Source organism: Megalobrama amblycephala, linkage group LG3 (genome assembly GCF_018812025.1).
Source record: "Megalobrama amblycephala isolate DHTTF-2021 linkage group LG3, ASM1881202v1, whole genome shotgun sequence".
NCBI lineage: Eukaryota > Metazoa > Chordata > Actinopteri > Cypriniformes > Xenocyprididae > Megalobrama > Megalobrama amblycephala.
The window spans coordinates 14,964,208-14,989,006 of record NC_063046.1 but is presented as its reverse complement, the minus strand read 5'-3'; the positions used below and the strand labels follow the sequence as shown (position 1 = coordinate 14,989,006).

The 24,799-nt window shown below is 36.2% G+C and overlaps 1 protein-coding gene across 4 annotated transcripts in view; it reads right to left on the bottom strand.

Annotated features, from left to right (window-relative positions):
* The window catches only part of LOC125264640 (vitamin D 25-hydroxylase), a 204,837-nt gene that overhangs the window by 168,439 nt on the left and 11,599 nt on the right, over positions 1-24,799 (bottom strand). For 3 of the 4 annotated variants that reach the window (XM_048184171.1, XM_048184172.1, XM_048184176.1), the window contains exon 2: positions 10,554-10,675. The exons of the other annotated variant lie outside the window; for it this stretch is intronic. The gene's annotated coding sequence lies outside the window, so the exon portion shown is untranslated. The remainder of the gene's footprint in view (positions 1-10,553; positions 10,676-24,799) is intronic. 4 annotated transcript variants of the gene reach the window in all.

The following is a 24,799-nucleotide window of genomic DNA, read 5'->3' as shown; positions in this document are numbered from 1 at the left end:
TCTTTTGGGGATGTTGGGGGGGGGGGGGGGCAATGTATGTTTTCTCTGCAATAATAATATAAAACATTACAAAAAAATACATTTTAATAATTTTAGAGCAGAATAGATAATTATGTGAGCTGTGGATCTAGATCTTCTTATGGTCAGCGCAGATGGTAAGCATCCCTTAAAAATGAAAAATAAAATGTGGAATTAATGACAGAAAAACAACTTCAGTCCCACCCAAGGGAAGCATGTCAAATTAGGATGGATTGCTACGTGTTCTGACAGACTGAAGCAAAGAGAGAGAGAAGGAAAAAAATCACCATGTTTTATTACATATTAATGATTATGGAAATAATCTTGCCTGCCATCTACACACGCCACGCAAAGCGAGGGTTCAAATTCCCATGCAAGGTTCAAACTCTCTAAAACAAAACTTTCAGTGCCACAGTCTCTGGCAACATCTGGCTCCTCATGTAGACACATATTAGGATCAAATTAAGTAGAAATGAATAGGATGCTACATGACAGGCTGCAGATGTTCCAGGCAGTGGTGTGAAAATCTAGGAGCGAGAAACGGCATAATTAGTTCTGGCCTTTACAGCAGGGGTGCCGCACTGGGTTCACAGGTAAAAAAATGAGGAAGAAAAAGAAGGGGGAGACAAATTTAATTTAATCAAATCTAACTGAGCTACCATCACCAAAAACTGTGCGTGTGCAACTTGATCTCTTGTACCGAATTGGGTTGACAAAAGACAAACATGTTTCTATTTGTTGGTGCTCTAATTGAGCATGATATTCACATGATACTCACTTGCCGTGTGTTTTGTTCCCTAACGGCTGAGTGTGTGACTCCAGCTCTGCGTGTGCACTTACAAAAAAGAAAAAAAAGAAGCGCAGTAAAACATGCACATTTTAGAATGGTTCTACGCTGTAAAAAATGAGTTTTAACAGAATGTGCGCATGACACTGTGTGCACCTTCTATATATTTCTATTTAGATCAGCTTGTGATGATGAACTTTGATTTCACCATTTTTTTTTTTTTTTTTTTTACAGTGTATTATACAAAAATCTCATAATGTAATAAATGTATGTTTAAAAAGCTTTTTTAATAAACAAAACCTAATACAACAGTGGACTGTTATGACATCAGTGAAGGAATGGACATTATTATTTGATCTGAATACACAAGTACACTTAATGGTACTAACTGTCTCTTGAAAGCACGTCTCTGAAATGTATTACCCTGGGAGCAAAAAAAAGTGTCATAACAGAACTTCTAAACCAGGCAATATATTTACTTTCGAGTGAGACACACCAACTCGGCTCTATTCAAGACTACGGCTAAATACTAGTTGGCTTTCATTTACCTGGCCCATGAAAACCCCTACACAATAGTTAATTCAGCACGAGCTCACAAAGCACAGAGCAGTGGGTTACCTCCGGACCGCACGAGCAGCTTGCCACGTCATCATCCAGCGTGCCAGTCCGCGCCACCGCTCGCAGGTAACCACAACGTGTTACTATGGAATGGTCGCGAGTCTCGCCATGTAGGGAGATGTGATCACACTCCTTAATGTGACTCACAGGCTGCATAACTTCCAGCTAAATGACACGCTCATGACTTCATTGTTGAATCACAATCCGTTTAATTACAGCCCGGAGATCTATTATTTGCGTTTATTTTCCGAGTGTGGAGTGGAGCTGCCCCACCTCTAAATCACCAGATCGCTCACTGCTCATTAATGTCAGCTTGCATTGTGCAACTAGGCCTGGCCAAGGGCTAATTTACACTTAAAGAGTGCTTTCCCTCAAGAGTACATGAGTAATAATAAGTAATGATATAATAATTACTTATATTTAGCACTTTGTTAACCACCAGTGTGTAGCATCCACCTGGATGACGTGATGGCATCTACAATGTATCACAACGCACATCACTTCAGCTATCAGTGGAGAGGAGACTCATTTAGCCAGTTATACTGTATGTGGGGATGATGAGGAGGCTGTGATTGACGAAGGCCAACTGGGAAAATTTGTCCAAGACGTTGAGGTTATAGCTCTACTGTTTTGGAAAAGCACCCTGGGATATTTAATGACCTCGATTTAACATCTCGAGCAGATGACTATAGCTCTATAATGAGCAGCGAGACATGGAGGCAAAGGTTAAACACACAATGACACAATGGTAAATTGGGCCTCCTTACAACAACGCCCTACTGGACCAGCTGACACAACATGTGTTTCTTGTGAGGTCAGAATTAGTGATGTTCAAAACTACATATGAATAACTAGTTGGTCTTAAAAGTACAAAAAGCACTGTGTAATTAATTAGGCTGGTTTAGGGTCAGGTCCACCAAATATCAGTAGCCAGATTTACATGATACACCCCAATAATCCATTTATTGGATTGGTAATTGGATTGGTGGCTCAATCAGATTGAAAAAACTTCATGTAAACACACTTAATTGATCTGGGTAGTGTTTCCCAAAAGCATTGTAAGCCTAAGTTGATCGTAGCTCCATTGGTGACGATGGTTCTATGATCAATTTAGGCTTAGCTCAGATTGTGCTTGATATGAATACAATTTCGATCAGATTGAAAGGGATGGTGTGTAGACCTGATATAATCTGATCATCAGATTATGATACATCAAAAATGAAGTATGTAACACATGAATCAGGCTATTTTCTCAATGAGATTCAAAAATACCTTGTGCACACTGCCATGCTTTTATAGTTCATATGTTTGGTATACATGTAATGCACATGTGAACAAAAATGAATATGAATCAGATTGCAAAGTTTAGAGTTCATATAAACAGAACTTTCAGAATCTGAAACTGGATTGGGAAATTAATGTAAACAAACCTATTAAGGTGCATTTCTTAGGGGCGTTTGAGGACAAGGCATTGCATATTTTGGATGGGTGTCTTATTTAACAGCAGTATTAACTCATCAGCTGATTAGTTTAGTACTCCATGACCTAAGATGGGTGTGTCCACTGTCCAGTAAGGGAGACATTATAGAATAGGATGTTCTTGTGTTCAAAAACAACTTGACAGATTGCAGAAAAATGGAACAAGGGCCTATAAAAATGATAAAACTATTTTAGTCTGACGCAGCATCTTAAAAAGCAACACGAGAAAAAAACTGAGACAAGACACAATATCCAAAGACATACGTCCACAGTACATATTTACACAGGCCAAAAAACAAACAAAAAAAAAAGTTGCAGGGCTGCACGATCTTTAATTCAGTGTGCACTGAGTAACTGACAGAAAAAAAAAAAAAAAAAAAAAAATAGGTGAAATATATTTATTACCTTTTATTGCACTTTTTTGCCTTGATGGCTAGCAGTGGTGCTTTAAAGAGGATGAATTAAAAGATGCAATTTCTCAGAATTTTAGAATGCTAACAGTCAACAGCATTCGGTCACTATACTGAAAAACCTCTCACAGAAGTTGTCTCTAAATTTTATTTAAAAATCCATTTAAAAGCACTGTCCAAAAAATATTTTTTATTAAAGTAAAAATTAAACTATAATTCATACAATATACCGAGCAACCGTTATACCAAGAAAATGCATTAGACTAAATGCGTAGGCTTTTCCTTAAACCATAGCTGTTAATTCTTCTTAAAGACACATATGTCCAAATAAGTTTAAATATTGCAAACTGTGCAGAAAATATCAAAATACATGCATTACAAATGGCTGACTATATAGGGTCCACATATAAAGTGGCCTGTATTTAACTATGGTACAGTAATTTCAAATGCATCACATTTACTAAGTTGTGGTGTGGTCTGGCATCTGTTGGGGAAAATTCAAAAAGTGAAGTTACGAGGCCATAGATCCATTAGGACAGAGCAGGACTGCACCATAGCTACAGCTGGAAATGAAATCTCTACTATCCAAGTGACTGAGCTCAAAAAGTCATTAGCATTCGGGCTTCTATATGCCATTATCCCTACGCAACAGAAAGGAAACTATATTAGGAAAAGCCTTCTCATCTGGTAAACTCATGATGATTGTGGTCAATCATACATTGGTTTGTCTTTTACAGTAGCACAATTGACTTGTACGCACCAAAACCAAGGCTATAATAAATACTAAATTCTGTAACGTCATTCTTTACCTCAAAAAGCAATCAAGCATCGCTCTAAGTTGAAGAGCTCTATTAATAATACAGAACTGCCAGCATGTGATCAAAATGACAATATCAATTTATAGTTTACAATATTTACGATCAGAACAGGAGCCAGTCGAGTTAATCGTGGCTCTCTTAAAGGAATAGTTCGCCCAAAAAATAAAAATTCGGACATTATTTGCTCCCTGTTTATATACAATGACCCAGAGTTGTTTTGGACCCCATTGAGTTTCATTTTAATGACAAAAACCTCACTGAGATATTTTATTTTTTAATTATGATCATGGGAATGATGACATACATTTAATTTTGGGTGAACTATCCATTAAACAAATAGGAAAAAATGTACAAGAAAAATAATCCTGAAAGTGTTTTGCCAAGAACAGGTGAGTTATTTCACTGTCAGTACCCTGCCCATGTATTCTGGCACACCCAAATGTAGACTGGTTTCCCAGAGCTACACACTAGAGCGGGCAGCTGCCGTACATCCTGAGAGACACACGGACAACGTTCCATTGGCAGGAATATTTGCCTCTTGTCAATGCTGCTTTACTGGATGGCACACACTCCATGCAGCAGCATATGGCAGGACAGCATATGGTTGTCTTGTTTAACAGAATATTACATATGGTGATAAAATGATAAAGCAAATAAGGTGCTTACAGGCTCCTGAATGACGGAAAAGGCATTCCAAAAAAATAAGGGATAACTCTATAAAAATCCAACATTTTTCCAAGAGTATCATAAGCTTATCCAGACCACTACCACCAACACCGCAGACACACACACAGACAGAGGGGAAAAAAGAAAGAAGAAGAAGGAGAAAAAAGAAAGAAAGAAAGAAAGAAAGACATAGTCACACACACAGTTTGCCAGCACACTCATTCCTTCTATGCTGGCACTTCCAATAGGAAACTGACAGTATTATGTGACACCATGGAATGTTCTGAGGTTCGGGCCGGTGAAGCTGAATTTAATCCCACAACAATGCCGCCTTTTGTTTTCATTTTCTCTACATTGGTGTCCACAGGTACATATAGGGTGAATTGCCCTAAAGTGGGACACTGCCTAATGTGGGACACCTAAGGTTTAGTGTTTGTAGGTCCCGCATAAATACATGAATGTCAGTGAAACTATAGGTTATCTGAAGCTGTGGTGCCATGTGGTCAAAATCACATAGCCTCTCAAATGTCCAGTCATATATGAGACTGTAGCAATCATCAAAAAGGAAGGACCTTGTGTGAAAGCCACCCAAAGGTCAATGACATAGAGTTTTGACAAACTTGACATTAAGGAGTATAAATTAATTTTAAACAAAAAAATCATGATATCTTTTGGCCTAATGTGCTTATGAAATGTATGTCCATCAAAAAATACTATAACATTGTATGTGTAAACTATATATTTTATATTTTTATCAAATTTCCTAGTGTCCCACTTTAGGAAATGTGGTTTCAAAAAGTGGGACAGTATGATTGCCTAATGTGGGACAGTACTTTAGTCAGTCAAAAATGTGTATTGGGGCATGGTTTGTGGGACAAAAATGGTTATTTACAGTGTTTTAGTGTTGTTGTGCAATAATAGAATGATTGTGTGTGTTTGTTGTTTAGTGAAATAGAAAACATTATGCCAAATAAACATTTATGCAGTTCGCAGCATTTTTATGAATTTTGACTCAATGTTAAATCTAGCCTAAAGTTTGTTCAAGGTTTTTTTTAATTTATTTTTTGCAGGTTGCAAGATTTGATATTTTGCCTTCAAATAAGCCTAGGCTATATGTTGAAGAGAACAGTGAAGAATTCTGACTGTGCATTTAATTATTTTCTATATATTACATAACATAGCCTATGAAAATAGTTGCCTAATGTCTTTACAATAAATGCATCAAAACTATCATATTGTATTATTTTTCTGATGATGTTCAATTATCAATCAATCCATCCATAACCAAGATAATTACTAACTTCAGAAGATTTTTACTATTCTGCATGAATCAATTGATTTTGGCCTTTTATCGTAGACTTTGGCCTTTTCATAGACCTTTTATTATTATGATTATTATTATTATCATCATTATCATTATTGTCATCATTATTCTTATTATCATCATCATAGATTTTGGCCTTTTATCATAGAATTTTCAGTGTCCCACATTAGGGATACAACTGTCCCACATTAGGAAACACCAGATTGTTTTAGACGACTTGCACTAAGAGCACTAATATGTCTATAATTTCTTTTATGAATGTGTTATCTCCATTTTATCTTTTGATTTGATTAGGAGACATCCTGGGGTTTTTAAAATGGTATTGTGTGTGAATTTAATGTTTTGGCTACAAATTGCAATATGTCACAGAAGTCTGAAATGCAAAAAATGTCCCACATTAGGGCAATTCACCCTATATAATAGCACATATAATAATGGAGAGATACCGATCAACAGTATTTATCTTTACTCACAAAACGTGGATCATAAAACAAATGGTCCCCTCTATAAGAGTACTTTAGTAGTATCGAAAGAAAATGGGTTTTACTTGCTGATGTACTTTGAGTGACACCTGCATGAAAGGAAAAATAAGAACAAGGTTTAGAGGATTGTATGTTTTTAATATAACATGGGGTAGGCTGTCTTGAAAAACAAAATAAAAATAAAGATAAACGAAAGTATGCGAAAAAAATGTGATGACATTGAATAAACGGAGAGGCCACATATTATGATAGCAAGCAATTCTGCTGTAAACAAAGACCAGAATTCTGCAAATCAGAAATAAGTGATTGCATTCAATATTGCACTGATTAAGGTTATCCGCTTGTCCCTGGGTTTTAAATTAAGTGACTTGGGAAGCATTATAAGAGGGACTATGGCACCTGCCAAGTTTTCATTTCATTTGAGGGATAATTTTCATTCTTTAGACACTTTGGTTATCTTGGACTATTCCAAAAGTACTTTTATTACCCCATGTACAAAGGCTTAAACTGTCTGAGAGGTTTGTGAATGCTGTCTTTGGATTATGAGTAAATGATGATAGAGGGTTTTCATTTAAAATTTCCTAAGTTCTGCCAAAACCAAGAAATGTCGCTGTCAAATATTAATCAGAAGTTCAGAACAAAAAATTATTTTAGATCAGGAGAGAGAGAAAGAGAGAAACTAGAAAAAAATCAGTAGAATGTGTAATAAAATTAACAGCACGTAATGAAGGTATGCTATAAGAAATGGAGAAATATACACCTTTGACATATTTTTTGTCTTTTTAAAGGCACAGTATGTAAGTTTCAAAGAAGTAAATGAGGGTGGAATCATGGGAGTTGTCATCTTCACCTCCACAACTGATGGAAAGAAATCCGATGGGACTCTGGCAGAAATCATGTTCATGGATGAACTAATGTATTAAAGTTTTGTTAAAGTTACTGTGGTATATTTTGTTGTTTATGTTTATTTTACAAATAAAGTTATGTTTAACGTCCACCTCCTTCTTCCCTGAACCTGAACTTTGTTACAGTTACGTTTGATCATTTAACTTCAAATTTTATTTCATTCTAATGAAATAGCCGCAAGTGCTAAATTACTTTTCATACAGGTCACTTTATTTGAGGAATTAAAATTGTGGGGTAACACAGCGCTGTTTGTCTTGGTCAAAACAATCATACTAAACAAATGCTGTATTACTGTTACTACAAATAAAGCTATTTCTGATTATGCTATGTTAGCCACTTCACAAAATAGTGTCATCTCTGAGGCATGATACAAACATGTTACTCACGGTAAATCAAGAAAACATGAGATTCAAACAATAAGACTAACTGTTGAGCTATATAACAATGTTGATGAAGGTATCAAAACAGTTGCTCACCTGTCTAATAAAACACATAATACATTAAAGCAGCTTTGGTGTTTCCATGGTTTCTACGAAAGTAAAACTGGACTTTGAGGGTAACACGGATGATGTAACCGACAGGCGACGCAATGACACGGGACGTTGCACTGGTTCAAATTGCTGATTTCTCTGTATTTAAGCATTGTTGGAAACATTTGGGCCTACATGACAACAAAATATATGACATCGTTTTAGTGGTTTTTGGATATTTTAATCCAAAAATCTTACATATTGTGCCTTTAAGAGAGACTTTTTATCAGTCCACATTATGGAATTAAAAGCTATCACTGAAGTATTACCAAACTAAATAACTGCATTTACTAGATCTAGACTAGACTAGATCTTCATTTTAGTAAATTACCTTGATCAATTTCTGATCAAAAAAGCAAACAAAGCAAAGCTTAAGCCCAAACAAAGCTTAAGCCCAATTTTTTGAGATGCCTGAATCTCACTAAACATCTCCATAGGTTTTTCCACAGCCATCTAAGTGCTCTAAAAAAAATCCAGTACTTGATTGATTACAAAGAAACTCCCTCAGAGAGTCATGGGATGAAGGCAAAATAATTTGATTTCATACATAAATAAATTCTCCTTATGTGCATGGAAATTGCTTTCAGTATCTGTTACAATCTCAGGCACAATATTATCAATTTAACCACTAACAAACCGAACGAATCTGCTATTAGTTTAGTCTTTAAATGAAGATTAACATGAAAATAATCTACAGGGCATAATGCCAAAGATGTAATATAACAGAAATACTATTTTGTAGTCCTTTTCCTTTGGTTTTATGCTGTTTTGAAGTGAAAAAGAGTAAAGAGTTGCAAGAGGATGGATTAATGATTAAGTTGTCTTTTTCAAACTGTCCTAATATGGGGGATTTGAAGCTTGTTTTGGCTGCACTTGAGCTTCAACCACACAGCAGGGCAGAGATGAGAAAAGAAGAGCTTTGAAAAAAAGAAAAAGCAGAATCACAGCGCATTAAAAACAAATCTACTGAGGGAGCCACCAGCTTAGGAGAGCCAAGATGATTAAAGGGTCACAGGTTATCTGACAGGTGGCTCATACCTGATGACGCCTCGAACCTCATCTCTGAGGAGACATAATACCCGTCCACTTTCCCCAAAATTGACGTATTTGAAAGTAAAGGGCACCGTCGTCTTCAATAACAACAATCAAGGCCGACATTAAGCCGATCTGAGCATCTTGAGCATGTCACTTCAAATCGGTTTACACAAGGCATTTCTTCAAATACTGTAGTTTACTGTCCCTCACCAGATTGAGAGCTACTGTAAAACTGAACATTGTGAAAGAGGGACAAGAAGTCAAGCAGGAAAATGAGGACGATTGCCGTAAACACGAAGCAGAAGATGAAATCAGTGTCCTATTGGTACAGTAACAGTTTTAGAGAGGGTTCAAAGCAAACACCCTGTAATCACCCAGGACAGCAACGGGGGGTGGGGTGGGGGGGGCACCATACAACCGCCTACATTCTAATGATGTCAATTTAGAAAACCAGACAAATTTCTGTACGTTCTGCTTTTGAAGGGAGGAAACTAATAATTCTTGCAATTCTGTCTGTTTGAGTATGTCTTCAGTGCATTAAACACAAATCCTGTGTGGTGCTTTGATTCCAAGTAGGCCACAGGGAAAGCCTGACTTTCTCTCTTGGCACTAAACACAGAGGCCCGTGAGGCAGTAAGCGGCGACTCTCTAAAACATATCCCAGTATCAATAACCATCCCTCTTGCTACCTTGTATCACCGGTGCCCCGAGGCAATTCTTCAAGTCAAAGCCTTGCTTTATCAACCGCTGGATTTAACAAGACAGCTCTTTTTATGCTTATTGGCTTCTCGAGCGGTAATGGATTTTCTCAATGAGTCACTCTTTTCTTTCTACAGGTTTCACACTTTTTCACGGGGGTTCTGGGCTCGTCTCCAGGCCAGATCCTCTACCATTGACTTTGATTTCCTGAGGTAAGTGATCCATCGCTCCAGGCCCAATGAGCATTGCCTGAAATCTGGCCTTACTTTGGCTCTCTGTGCCTGATATTGTACACTCTAATGCAAAGTGAAGTAGCACGTCTAAATAGCCTGTCAATTCCCCCCACCCTCTGCTCTCTCTGGGCTTCCAAAAATCCCCAGCTGGGACTCATTTCTAGCATGCTCGGGAACGTAAACGATACAGCGATATTAAGGAGCATTAAACTACTTGATGACATTTCAGTCGCGTTGATGAAGACTGGCATTCGTTCTAGCAGAAGGCCGACAGCCGGCAGATGGGCATGAGGTGATTGTCTTTTTTGCAAAGAAGGGACAAGGAGAACTTCAAACATGAACTTTTCCTCATTTAGGGAAAGACTCTCTCCGAGATTTAGGGCACTGTATCCTCACTTCTTTTTTAAATATATGCTAAAAAAAATAGTCTAATCATAAGATATGATCAATTCCACAAATGCAGCAGCTGATGGCGGTTCCATTGATTGTTAATGACAAAGGTCACCTTTACTATGTGTGGTTTCCTGCCAACATTCTGGATCACTTACCAGGACCTCTTGTCCTGATATAGGAAATGCAATTCAAGATGTGTGAAAACAGAGCCCACATTGTAGCTTAAGTGACCCTCTCTGCTGCTCATCCCCGGTCCGGCGCGTGTGCTATGGGGTGTCTGTAAAACGACAGGAAAGAGTAAAATCAGCTCAAATCATAGGAAATTCATCAAATCTGGTTCTTGGAGCTGCATCTTTCAAGCCTTGTTTCCTTGCCATATGATCTCTATAAACCAAATCACTGTTGGCTCCCTCACAGGCCGGCAGGCGCCTGGGGCAGGAACATAATGAAAGCCAAATGCAAGTGACAATAGAATAGGAAACCTCCACCTTTTTTCCTCTCTCGGCTTGGACCAAATTTTTTGTTTGTTTTTAGACATTTCTTTCCAGAGAAATGTCTCGAAACAATCTGAGGGGAAAACTTTCAGGTATCGGGTTTCACACTGAATAAAAAAAAAAAAAAAAAGACATACAAAATATATGCTGGTTTATTTATGAAATATGGTTGAATTTGTGCATTTTAATACAGGGCAAACAACTGAATTTTTTAAAAAAAAGTTTAAACTTTTAAATTGAATCTTTTTTCTGAAAACACTTTCTTACAACAGTTTCTTACTATTACTGCATTTGTTCAGTTTAAATGTTGTTAGATTCAGTTAGCATCTAACACAAATTCACTTAGGGAGGCCTGACTCCCTCCCTAACCCTGAAAAAGCAGCTCTTGGGTATCCTTGGCACATGCGTGTCCCTGACGGTCTGTCCTGGTTTCCTGAGATGAAAAAGACAGAAGATCCGCCATTTTACAAGGCCTGTTAAAAGGTTTTAAGTATGATTTGGTGCATCCTGACAGTGGACATTCATCCAGACTTCTGACATTGGCTGTTTGTTTTTATACAAAAGGTATTAATACCCTACTACTAAAATGCATGCAATATACACATACTACTGTGATTTGTCTGTATGTTTGTGTGTGTGTGTATATATTATGTAATCTAGATTACTAATTTTAATTAATCTGTTCGACTACTTTTTTGATTACTTTTAGATTACTTTTGACCTGACTTGTATATAAAGAGAAGGAAAATATATTACATTCTTTGTTATCAACAACATGAAGTGCATTAACTAATAATTAAGTCATACAAATTTAAAATTGCAATACATCATTTTCAAATAAAAACATTCAAAATAAAACATTTACTAAAAATTAAAAAAAAAAAAAAAAAAATGTTACAAGAACTAATTACAACTACTTAGCCTAATTTGTTTGTGGTGGGCCAGTAAAACATGCAGAGCAAGTAAAAAGGTTACACTTTACTTTGATGGTCCCCTTTAGAAAGTGTTGACTATAACATGTCAACACTTTCTAAAGACATGACTATAACATGTCATTAAAGTTGAGTATTGGACTGTTAGGGGTAGGGGTAGGGTTAGTAGAATAAGGGGTTAGGGTTAGTAGAATAAATTGACATGTACTTGCAAAATAGTAGAACGTTTGTTGGGGGACCATCAAAATAAACAGATATTAACAGATATTAAGTAAACAGTCTACTACTCTGCTAATAATAAGAGTTAGTTGATATGTAGATGCAACGTTACTTATAGTCAGCAGAATGTCTAAAGAGTAGGGCTGTCAACATTAACGCGTTAACGCATGCGATTAATTTAAAATCCTTAACGTGTTAAAATAATTTAACGCAAAAAAAAATTTACTGAAGCATGTGAAATTGTGTCATTAACATAATTTATGTCACGCAGTTAGATGATCTTAAAGTCCATGCTGATTATATCAGAGATAGCAGAGAGAATTATTCATTCCAGTGTTTGTTTTGCTTTAAAACACAAACTCTCTGTCATATTGTGTCATTGTATCTGAAGAGCGCGAGCCCTCCCGCATTGCGCTGTTCCTTGTCTGAAGGGAAAGTCGAAACATCCCACCACTGTATGGCCAGATGATATGAAATCTATGTTTCTTGGCTGGATAAAGCAAACCAGCCTCTTGCTAGTAAAGTTTTGATGGATGAGGATTGCAATCAAAGTAAAGACAATCGCGTGAGTCCGTTATATTGATGCGCAAACAAATCATGTATGAGCACTCTTGACGCACTGATCGCACGTTGTATTTATGTACAGACACATTTCAGTACATTCACGTTGTTTTCATACACATTCAGGATAATGTTTGGATTTGTCCTGTGTATGTTGCTGTGTACTTTAGTATATATGCAGGTCAAGGCGGTTGGTTAGGTTTAAGGATGGGGTGGGTGTAGTCGTAATAAAAAAAATTAGTTTTGCTAAATAGAAATAGGAGAAATGGTGTAAAAAGTCCACACATTGCATTTAAATGAACATGCATTTTGATTGGTAAAGAAAGTCACACGTCATTTCATGACGCATGACTTTAAAACATAAATATAGGTCGTAATAAGGTGCTTGAAAAACGACCTATAGGGTCTTTTTTTTGGAGGACAGTCTCACATAAATGTATGAATTATGTCATATCATTTGGCTATTTGGTGTCCTTTTGGAGTCTGCAAGTGTATTTTTTTTTTGGAAAGACACCTATATTTACGTTGAAAAAAGCTGAAAAATACAGTTTTGTGAAAATCACACCTTAATCAATGATGGCAAAATTGACGTGTTAAGATAAATGGTGTATGCTTAATTTCACGACAAGTGTGTGATTAATCACGATTAAACATTTAATCTATTGACAGCCGTACTAAAAAAATAAGAAGAACTACTGGCCCAGCTGGGGAAAAAAAATCTTATTGTTGTGCCCTATACTTTGTAGTGTGCTTTTTGTTTATTACACATGTTGACCAATATAATAGGTCATCCAGGTATTTCCATGAAGAAAAAATTTGCATACTGCATAGCATACATACTATATACTGCAGAAATAAGTATTGTATTAGTATGCTATTGCAAGCAGTCAACTTTAAAAGACAACAACATACTATAACATAACACAACACAATACAGACGTGAAAATCCTTTGCACTGCTCACATTAGAGAACTGAAGATGACTGTGAATAGAAAATTAATTGGTAACTTTAACTGTATTTCATTGCTTAACTATTAAAACAAAGATGAACAACTCTTAAACTCACTGAAAAAATGCAAAAGAATCATGGCAACTACATGCCATATCAATGGTAATGAATGTCTTTTGAAATCATAGTATTCTGGTTCACAGGCACAGGGATTTTGAAAGCACTCCTGCCTGAGGCTCAGGCTCCAGTCATTCAAGTTCTAATAGTTCTATCTTTTATGACACAGCACACACATGAACCTCCACCGATCAGCAGTAGTGGCGGTGAACTTCAAATGGCTGAAATACTCTACTTTACTCATCGGCATGCAAATGTATGGGTGGAAACTACAACTGAGCAAATAATACCAGAGAGGATGAATATATTTGCTTTGTGCATCTACAATGCACATCAGATGACAACTTTTTGATAAGCTGTTTTGATAGAAGCTTTTTGATAAAGACTGCATTTCTTTATATCACATGGGGAGAAAAATCAATTATTAATAAAGAATAAGAATAAGGTTTTGTCATTTAAATAATATCATTCAGGTTTTTTTTTTTGTTTTTTTTGGGCTTTGTATTGATTCAAAGATTCCAGAATAAGCTGAATAACAATGAGACCACTTTTTATGGAGCTTAATTGTCTACAGGTTGTGCAGAAATCTGAGAGTAATACTTTATTATAAACCCTATAATACTTCAGCGATCATACGTTTCTGATTAATGAATCGGCAAAGCTCCACAAATGTTTTCACCACTATGAGGATCAAGATAAATTTATTTGGCAAATTGAAGCAATTCCCAAGCCAACATCTTGTAATTGTTTCCTTATTTGACCAGGCAGCTTAAAGGCACAATAAAAAAAAAAAAAAAAAGAGCTATCATAAAACCAAAAGGATATTTTCAGGCAAATGCAAACCTTAAGACAACAGCACAATAAGACCAGCTGGAATATAAGTTTGCCTTCCTGTTCACCAGATTAACCCATACAACAAACACATGTTATGTAAGTATTATACATAAAACTAATAATAATAGTAATAATAAATATATATATAAACATTGTTATACACCTAGTAAAAATAAACACACTAAGATGAATGGACGCTTTGAATGTCAAATGCTCATTATTGGTCAAACCTGAAACCCTCATATCTTTTGAAGCTCTCTAGCGAAGAAATTGAGAACACAGAATGTTTTATTCCTTTAATGTGATTAGTGCAATTGATTTCTATGCCATTTTTCTGGCATTACAGGAAATTCTACCAGAAACGGGCTACAAAGAAGAACAAATATGGATCAGTGACTAAACGAAGAGAATGGAATATATGCTGGAGTTTGATATAGCAGTCTGTAAAGGTTATGTCATGATAGTGGGCACGCTTACTGGTGGGAAAGCCAATCACAATAAACTCTGTGATGATAAGTGGTCCGATGGAACACTAATAGGACTGCAACCGCATATCATGACGTCTTCACCAGAACGAGCCTTGCAGAAGGAGGCTCTGGAAAAATCACATTGCCATTTAGTACACTACTAAAGTTTAAAAAACCAAAGGCTTAATCCAAAACAGACCAAAGAGCAGCACATCCCCATAAAGAGTGGAAGAAAGGCAAAGTTTTAAGCCTACACATTTATGACACTTCAAAAATTAGGCTCAATTTTTGCAAATATATAAAAGCCACAAATCCACTGAAAGACTAAATATGTTAGCAATTCTTTACTAAACACCACCAAATTTGCTAGATTTAGTGCTATAATTTTGTATGAAGCATCAAATAGATTTTGCAGTTGCACAGAGGCCACTATTCAGCAAGAAACCCGCAACGATGACAGCAATTTCTCAAAATACATGGGTAGTCAATAATGTAACAAATTTATATCTAATAGACTATAACATTTTTATTCCACATTTTTATGCTTAGGAACTTATGGTCATATACAGAATATGTGGCAAAGAATTGTAATATCAGAATATACAAGATTGTTTCATTACAAAAGAACACAGTTCATCAAATTGTTATTTCATTGCTACAAATATTACATTCCAAATGCAGATTTTATAAAGCTCTTTTTTTCATTTTACTTTCAGAGTATCTAGCCTATTACAGCAAAACTAAATGAATTTATCTAATGAGCCCTAACCTCTGAAAACAAATTACTGAAATTGATATTCAGGCTGTTAGGGTAACTATCCTAAGTTATAGTTAATAAGAAAATTAGAATCCCTATTAATTGCAAACAGAATGTATTCTCCTCTTACAACAGTGAACGTTGATGTATCTGTACCTGTTTATAAAGATGCAAATGTATGGATGATATTAAAGAGATATAATCAAGAATACTGAGTAACGTGTAACTGAGCAGAACAAAGACGTTCAAGCTGGCAACATGAATAACGCCAAGCCTGTTTCCGATCAGTTGTCCACCAATATACCTTTAAAAGACTGCAACAATGTGTTTGAAATCTGTTTGTTTGAAAATGTAATGGTAGGGGTAAGATTAAATCAGTCAAGGACATTAGCATTTAAATGCAGAAGAATGTGTAAATGAATGAAAACAAGAAAACCACAAACTATTGACTAACTGAATAATGCTATGGTGTTATTTTACTGCCAAATGTCGAGAGCGCATTATTGTATACATATAATCTCGCGTGCGGATTTTCTTTGCTCTCGCACAAATCTGGATGCACACTCTCAAATATACAGTGCTCTCTTATGAACTGCCTCTCCTCTCGCACAGATATTGCGTGTACGCCTTCAAACTGTGTCCTGTGCACTCACAAATCTCTCTGTGCTCTTGCACTAGAAATTAATTTGCTTCTGGATTAAACGCTGTCAAAAGTTATCAACCAATCAGAATAGACGACTGATCAATGAAAATGCTACGTGGAATCTTATTGGCTGAGACTGAACTGTGCATGGAATTATTTCGACAAACTTAGATATTTAATTTCTTTACAATTTAAAGGGTTAATTCACCCAAAAATTCTGTCATTTATTACTTACCCTCATGCCGTTCCACACCCGTAAGACCTTCGTTAATCTTCGCAACACAAATGAAGATATTTTAGTTGAAATCCGATGGCTCAGTGAGGCCTCCATAGTCAGCAATGACATTTCCTTTCTCAAGATCCATTAATGTACTAAAAACACATTTAAATCAGTTCATGTGAGTACAGTGGTTCAATATTAATATTATAAAGTGACGAGAATATTTTTGGTACACCAAAAAAACAAAATAATGACTTATTTAGTGATGGCCGATTTCAAAACACTGCTTGAGGAAGCTTCGGAGCATTATGAATCAGTGTATCGAATCATGATTCGGATCGCGTGTCAAACCACCAAACTGCCGAAATCACGTGATTTTGGCGCTCCGAACCGCTGATTTGACACGCTGATTCATTGTGCTCTGATGCTTCATGAAGCAGTGTTTTGAAATCGGCCATCACTATATAAGTCGTTATTTTGTTTTTTTTGGCGCACCAAAAATATTCTCATCGCTTTATAATATTAATATTGAACCACTGTACTCACATGAACCGATTTAAATGTGTTTTTAGTACATTAATGGATCTTGAGAGAGGAAATGTCATTGCTCCCTATTGGAGGCCTCACTGAGTCATTGGATTTCAACTAAAATATCTTAATTTGTGTTCCGAAGATTAACGAAGGTCTTACGGGTGTGGAACGGCATGAGGGTGAGTAATAAATGACAGAATTTTCCTTTTTTGGTGAACTAACCCTTTAATAATATTAATCAAATGTAACCTAGTCTAACTGCATCACATTACAGGTCAAACCCCGATTTATCTAAACAAACAAACAAACAAAAAAAAGGTTCTTAAAGTTATTGTGTACTTGTGTTGAAATTTATATAAAATAAATAGGTAACATTTTACAATAAGGTTTTTATTTGTTAACATTAGTTAATGTATTATCTAACATAAACTAACAATAAGCAATACATTACTGTAATTATTAATTTTTGTTAACTTTAGTTAAAAATACAGCTGTTTGTTGGTTGTATGTTACTTCACAGTGCATTTACTAATGTTAATAAATACAACTTTTAATTTTAATAATGTATTAGTAAATGTTGAATTTAACATTAACAAAGATTAATAAATGCTGTAGAAGTGCAGTTCATTATTAGTTAATGTTAACAAATGCAGTTAAATGATGTTAATGAAACCTTATTGTAAAGTGTTACCAAAAATATATTCTGATTTAAGACAGAACTATTTAGATCAGGGTCAGATCATCATTCCCTAAATACATAAAATGTGGACATCAAATATACCACTATAGTGAATTTCTTTTGAGGTCTGGTACAAATATGACATACAAACATACTTTAGCTATAAGCCCATATGTATGCACGATTAATCAAAAAATATGATCATACCAGAATATTTAAACCTGCTTTTGCATTGTCGTTGAAAGCAGTGGTCATGTAAGCTATACTTCTGTGTTGCAAACATTAAGTAATAACCTAATTATTGCAATAACAATTTATAGTCCGAATATACACCGATTTCAGCAATCAAAATGAGTAGCTAAATGACATTTGAAACTAATTTTATTACACTGTTATGCCAGTAGATGGCAACCAGTGGCTGTTAAAATGTATTTGATGTATCAGAATCATTCATTCAAGCGATTCGTTCAAAAAACACTGGATGAAACAAGTCTTCATTAATTTCAAACTATATTGTAATGAATTCACTTAAATTAATACATATTTTTTAATAGGCTAATTTATAACATTTTACACATTTCTAAATATACTGATTTTTAACATTAAATTAGTTGTTTAATATTTTGTTTTAAATTAATGTTTAATTTAATGTTTTGGTCCATGATATTGGATAATATGATAGTTTTTGTGTATGTGCTCTCGCGTCACAATTATGCGCTCTCGACATTTGGCAGTAAAATAACGCCATATTATGCAAGAACGATTTTATGTGCAAGAAAAAGTTAAATCTCTTGTTCACGGTCATGTTATCTGTGGAGTGTCTTCATAGATTTAAATACTTCCAAGCTATTAGGTGAGGAGCTATGAACAAATTATTATTGACAGAGCTGGCTTTGTGTACTGACATGTTTTCACCCTTAGAAAACTACATAAGTGATTTACAGCTGGGAGGTGATTCTGTCTTTATGAGATTCAGAGATGCCAGATTCTTGCTGAGCTCTCGTGTCATTGTGGTAATTCTAATCACCAAAAGCTTCTGGAATTTCCTGTAATATGATATTGACAATGCACCTCCTCCTGGTTAAAACAATGGTATTTAATAATAAGCACTTGTTTACTTAAAGGAACTGGTTCGCAGCATTTGCATAGCAAAATTCAGGGTATTAATGACTGGATCCATGCCAGCAAAGCTGTCACAAGGCTGAGCATCCTCCTTTGAAGCCTCATTGCTCAGAAAGCTTTTTACAAAATGTTTGAAGTGTCGGCCTGTGTAATAATGATTTATAATTCTCTTGAACTGATGCAAAATTTTCTAGTAAAAAATAATTTTTAAAATAAAATAAATTGTGCCCGGAGGGTCAGGCTGGGTTTCAAAAGGAGATCACCCAGGAGCGGTAAATGATTTAATAAGCCACCAGCATCAGAATGGCTAGATGGAGGGGAGCAGGACGAGGCATTTCAAAGCGTGTCTAATTAAAATCAGTTTATTAGCGTGTCAATCTTTTCAGATGCAATCCCGCAACCAAATATGAGTTCAGATGGACTGATTGGACACTGCATGGACAAGGCTGATGTTAAGGTTCTTATTGTCCTTTTCTATTGCTGCTAAATTTACACTAAAATCAATTCCATTGTGTATCATAAAAAAATAAATAAAAAAATAATAAATAAATAATAATTAAAAAAACACTTTAATTTTAGAATCAGAGAGAAAAAGAGGAATTAACTACCACAACCCCATCCTTCTCCTTCTCTTATTCCCCAGGGAAACAGTAGATAAATATTTAAATTCACTTTCATCAGTGTGACTGCATAGTGATTATCGAAATCTGAAAGCATGTTTGGTTTAATTTTTGTGCGGGATGCGGGTTGAATTTCTAGGGAGGTAACAACAGTAATTCTGGCAGCTTCACGTTTTTATAATCATACTTACATTTATGATTATGGAGGAGGGGTGAGACATGAAAAAGGAAAATGACACTGGAAAGGCATAAGATGCCAGTAGCCTGTAAGTGCTGTTACAAAAGGGGCCAGTAAATTGTCAATTTACAAGAGCCCTCTTTTCAATGGCTAGCCACTTATGGTAGGATGGAGCAATAGTGCACTCTCAAAAGTAGTTTAGCACCCAGCAACAATACACTGAGTCCAGTGGGATGCACTTCAACAATTCAGCTAGTACTTTCCCTATCATCATCTTCGTGTAAAATAGATCACCATATTCACAGAGACACAAAATCATGTTGATCTTGGAGCCAATGAATCAGTTGCCATCTAATAGAAAAATAATACAGAAAAACACACCCTGTCCTTAGCTGTGTCTCATTTCAAAGGCTGCAGCCTCCTGGAGGTCGCATTTGTTGGCCGCATATGTCATAAAGTATGTCTTATTTCAGAACAGTAACTGTTATAAAATGTACCGTTATTCCTAGCGTAAATTGTAGTAATTTCTTAATGAATTTGGAATTTAGTGGTCAGTTTACTGAAATGAAGCAGCCTCAATAACATATGCTGCCGACAAATGGAGGATACAGCCTTCGAAATGAGACACAGCTCTTAAAAGTCTGCTTTTAAATAATAATAATTAGGGATGCACCGATACCGGTATCAGGCCCAACACTGCGCTTGTGTACTCATACTCATTTAAATGCTCTGATACCAACCGATACCATGTAGCGTGTACAGTGCTTGTGACAAAGAAACAACAGAGCAAACAACCGAGCAAACAGAGAAGACAATGGATATATATCAGAGAAGGATGTCTATGAAGTAAATGTATCAAATTAATAGAATGTTAAACAAATGAAATATTTATGCCTATATAGCTGGTGTGCACGAGCTGAAAAGTGAAGAGCTGAGTGGATTGAGCAAGCAACGGAACAGATGCACGAGCTTATCAAAAGCATATCGCTGGAAAGTTTGTAGTTCGGTCAGACAGAAAGGGTAGAAAACAGTAGAAAGGGAGAGAGATATATAGAACAAGCAAGCGTGCAATTCTGTTGCATGCTCTTGATTGCTGATCTTTCAATCAGCACACATGCGTCATTTGGATTAACACTAAGGGTCCTATCATACATCCGGCGCAATGCGGCACCAGGCGCAACGCAAATGTTTTTTGCTAGTTTCAGCCCGACGCAGTTAACCAGTTCACGGCCTGCCCCATGTTGTTTAAATAGTAAATGCATTTACGTCCATTTGTGTGCCCACTGGCGAGCTGGTATGAAAACAAAGTGTGTTCAGTCGCATTGTTGGCGCATTGCTATCTTGAGGCAAATGAAATAGACTACACCATTGACTTTAGACCAGGTTTCAGTTGGTCAATATTAGGGCTGTCAACGTTAACGTGTTAACGCATGCGATTAATTCAAAATCCTTAATGCATTAAAATAATTTGACGCATTTAACACGCAAAAAATTACAGAAGCATGTGAAATTGTATCAGAATGTAATTTACGTCATGCAGTTAGATGATCTTAAAGTCCATGCTGGTTATATCAGAGATGGCAGAGAGAATTATTCATTCCAGTGTTTGTTTTGCTTTAAAACACAAACTCTCTGTCATATTGTGTCATTGTATCTGAAGAGCGCGGGCCCTCCCGCATCACGCTGTTCCTGTCTGAACGGAACGTCGAAACATTCCACTGCTGAATGGCCAGATGATATGAAATCTATGTCTCTTGGCTAGGTTAAAGCAAACCAGCTTCTTGCTAAGAAAGTTTTGATGGACGAGGATTGCAAAATAAAGAAGATTGCGGTGACGTACAGAAGCACGCGTGAGTCCGTTATATTGATGCGCAAACAAATCATGTATGAGCACTCTTGACGCACTGATCGCACATTGTATTTATGTGCAGACACATTTCAGTACATTCACGTTGTTTTCACACACATTCAGGATAACGTTTGGATTTGTCCTGTGTATGTAGCTGTGTACTTTAGTATATATGCAGGTCAAGCCGGCTGGTTTAGGTTTTTTTGCCATCTCCATGTGGTCCTGTTCAGTATTGCAACTTGACTTGTCTAAAATATAAACAAGCGTTTTTTTTTTTGTTTTTTTTTGCTGTGATTTTTTTATGGGTGCTTTGGTGTAGCCTACATAAATGTATGAATTATATGAAATTATATAATTATGGTTATTTGGTGTCCTTTTTTGGAAAGACATCTAAATTTAAAGGTGCCCTAGATTCAAATATTGAATTTTTATCTCAGCATAGTTGAATAACAAGAGTTCAGTACATGGAAATGACATACAGTGAGTCTCAAACTCCATTGTTTCCTCCTTCTTATATAAATCTCATTTGTTTAAACGACCTCCGAAGAACAGGCGAATCTCAACATAACACAGACTGTTACGTAACAGTCGGGGTGTACGCCCCCAATATTTACATATGCCAGCCCATGTTGAAGGCATTACACAAGGGCAGCCAGTATTAACGTCTGGATGTGCACAGCTGAATCAACAGACTAGGTAAGCAAGCAAGGACAATAGGGAAAAATGGCAGATGGAGCAATAATAACTGACATGATCATTGATATCATGATATTTTTAGTGATATTTGTAAATTGTCTTTCTTAATGTTTCGTTTGCATGTTGCTAATGTACTGTTAAATGTGGTTGAAGTTACCATCATTTCTTACTGTATTCACGGAGACAAGACTGTCGTTATTTTCATTTTTTAAACACTTGCAGTCTGTGTAATGCATAAACACAACTTCATTCTTTATAAATCTCTCCAACAGTGTGTAATGTTAGCTTTAGCCACGGAGCACTATCAAACTCATTCAGAATCAAACGTAAACATCCAAATAAATACTATACTTACGCGATTAGACATGTTGCATGATGAACACTTTGTAAAGATCCATTTTGAGGGTTATATTAGCTGTGTGAACTTTGTTTATGGTGTTTAAGGCAAGCGCGAGCTCTTGGGGCGTGGAGCACGAGATTTAAAGGGTCCGCGTACCCTGAATCGGCACATTTATAATGATAGGCAGTTAAAAAAACTAATAAAAAAAAAAACTATGGGGTATTTTGAGCTGAAACTTCACAGACACATTCAGGGGACACTTAAGACTTATATTACATCTTTTGAAAACATGTTCTTTGGCACCTTTAACTTTGAAAAATGCTGAAAAATACAGTTTTGTGAAAATCACACTTCAGTCTGATGGTTTACTTTGCTGGATATAGGCAATGATTGACAGCCCTAACATAGCCCTAACAATGCGCATACACTCTGCTTATTACACACAACAAGATGTACAGCAGCACAAAAACATGGAAACTATTAAAAATAAAAGGATTATAAATTTAAAAGATTATTATTGTGTGCATAAAGATGAAAATGCTTAGGTGGAATCCGGCTTGTCCCGTAGATGGTTTCCATGCTAGAGAAGCATTTCATTTTTCTGCTTGCAAATTCTGCCATGTAAATAGTGAATCCACCATGGCGCGAGCGCAACTGGCTTTTAATTTGAGACTCTGATTGGTTTATTGCATGTTACGCCCAAAACACACTCATTACTCATTAAGAGAATAGGGACAACCCTTTTAGACCATGTGCCGGGCGCGCCGACCATTTTTCCCGTCGTTAAACTAGCAAAAGTGGATCTGGACACACCCTAAGTGCACTTGCGCCATGCGCTTTAGACCATGCGCTTAGATAGATAAAATAAGGCCCTAAATCGTATAAGTAAGAAAAAACTTGAACTGTTATGTGATTTATGTATAACAAGTGGTTCCCTACATTATTACACGACAAGAAGTTTACTGTGCACAAACATCTGAAGTGCAGACCCAGAAAACCACGTCTAGATAGCAATTGAATACTGAACTGAATTCTCTTTCATGTCTTCTTGCGATAGAACTGACATATTCACAACGCCCATCTTTGAAAGTTTGTAGTAAACATAGTTGGCCATGTCTTAAGTGAACATAAACAGTTGAGAAATAAAACACGATGTGTAACAGTATATTGGATCCGTGCATTCGGTCTTAAAGGGACAGCAGTATAATAAACCTGCTACTGTGTTTTTAATGTTAACGCCCATCTTTGCATTATTATTATTATAAAACATTTAAATTAATTAAATTCACTCATTATCCAACTACTGTTCAGTAGGCAATGCCTGAACCAAAAGGTGTGGAGCTGAAAGAACATATGGCTTTATGATGAAGAGCACTTCATCCACCAAACTACTGAAAAGACAAATGGGGAAAAAGAGACAAAAAAAATCTGTTGTTTGTACAGTGGCGTGACATGATCATCATAATAACACATGTATTTGTTTCTTTTCACCGTAATCTCAAATTAAATGCTCTGGAGGGTCCCAGGGCACCCTCCCCCAGTCACACTCATGTTTACATTCAAGTGTCACCCTGGCATTTACATAAATATATTTCTAACCCCCCAGGGAGATGGTAACAAAGCGGCTGCATCTAGAAGAACTGTAATCCCAAGAAATGCGCCATACCCTCTTGCTTTTCTTCTGCTTCTACTTTCATGTTAAATTCATGGTTCTGCAATGTGCTTTGGCCAACACACTAGATCCTCTGTGGTTGAAGTACCTTGTACTACAGTCTCAAAAAATGCATACGATTTCAGAGTTGGGATAGGGGAGGCCTCCTTAAGAAAAAAAAAACCCAACAACTAAATATACTAACTAAATATAAATCATCTACCTCCTAAGCACACAGAGGGACCTACAGTAAACAAAGGTCAACAAAACCATGTCTTCGTTTATCCTTGTGCAAGTATCCCAGTCCCAAAAGCAAAAAAGTCTGTTTAATTCAAGTGATTATCAAAGACAAATAAGATCAAGTGGGCCTGTCTAACCCATATATTACGGCACAGAAGGATTAAAAAGGAATACAGGAAACAAGATAATGTGTGTTGCAGATTCTAAGAACTGTAGTGATGTTTACTGGTTTAGAAACACAGGTTGACAACTCAGGGTTCAATAATAAGGATGGCCTGATGAGTTTCTGGAAAACTGTAATT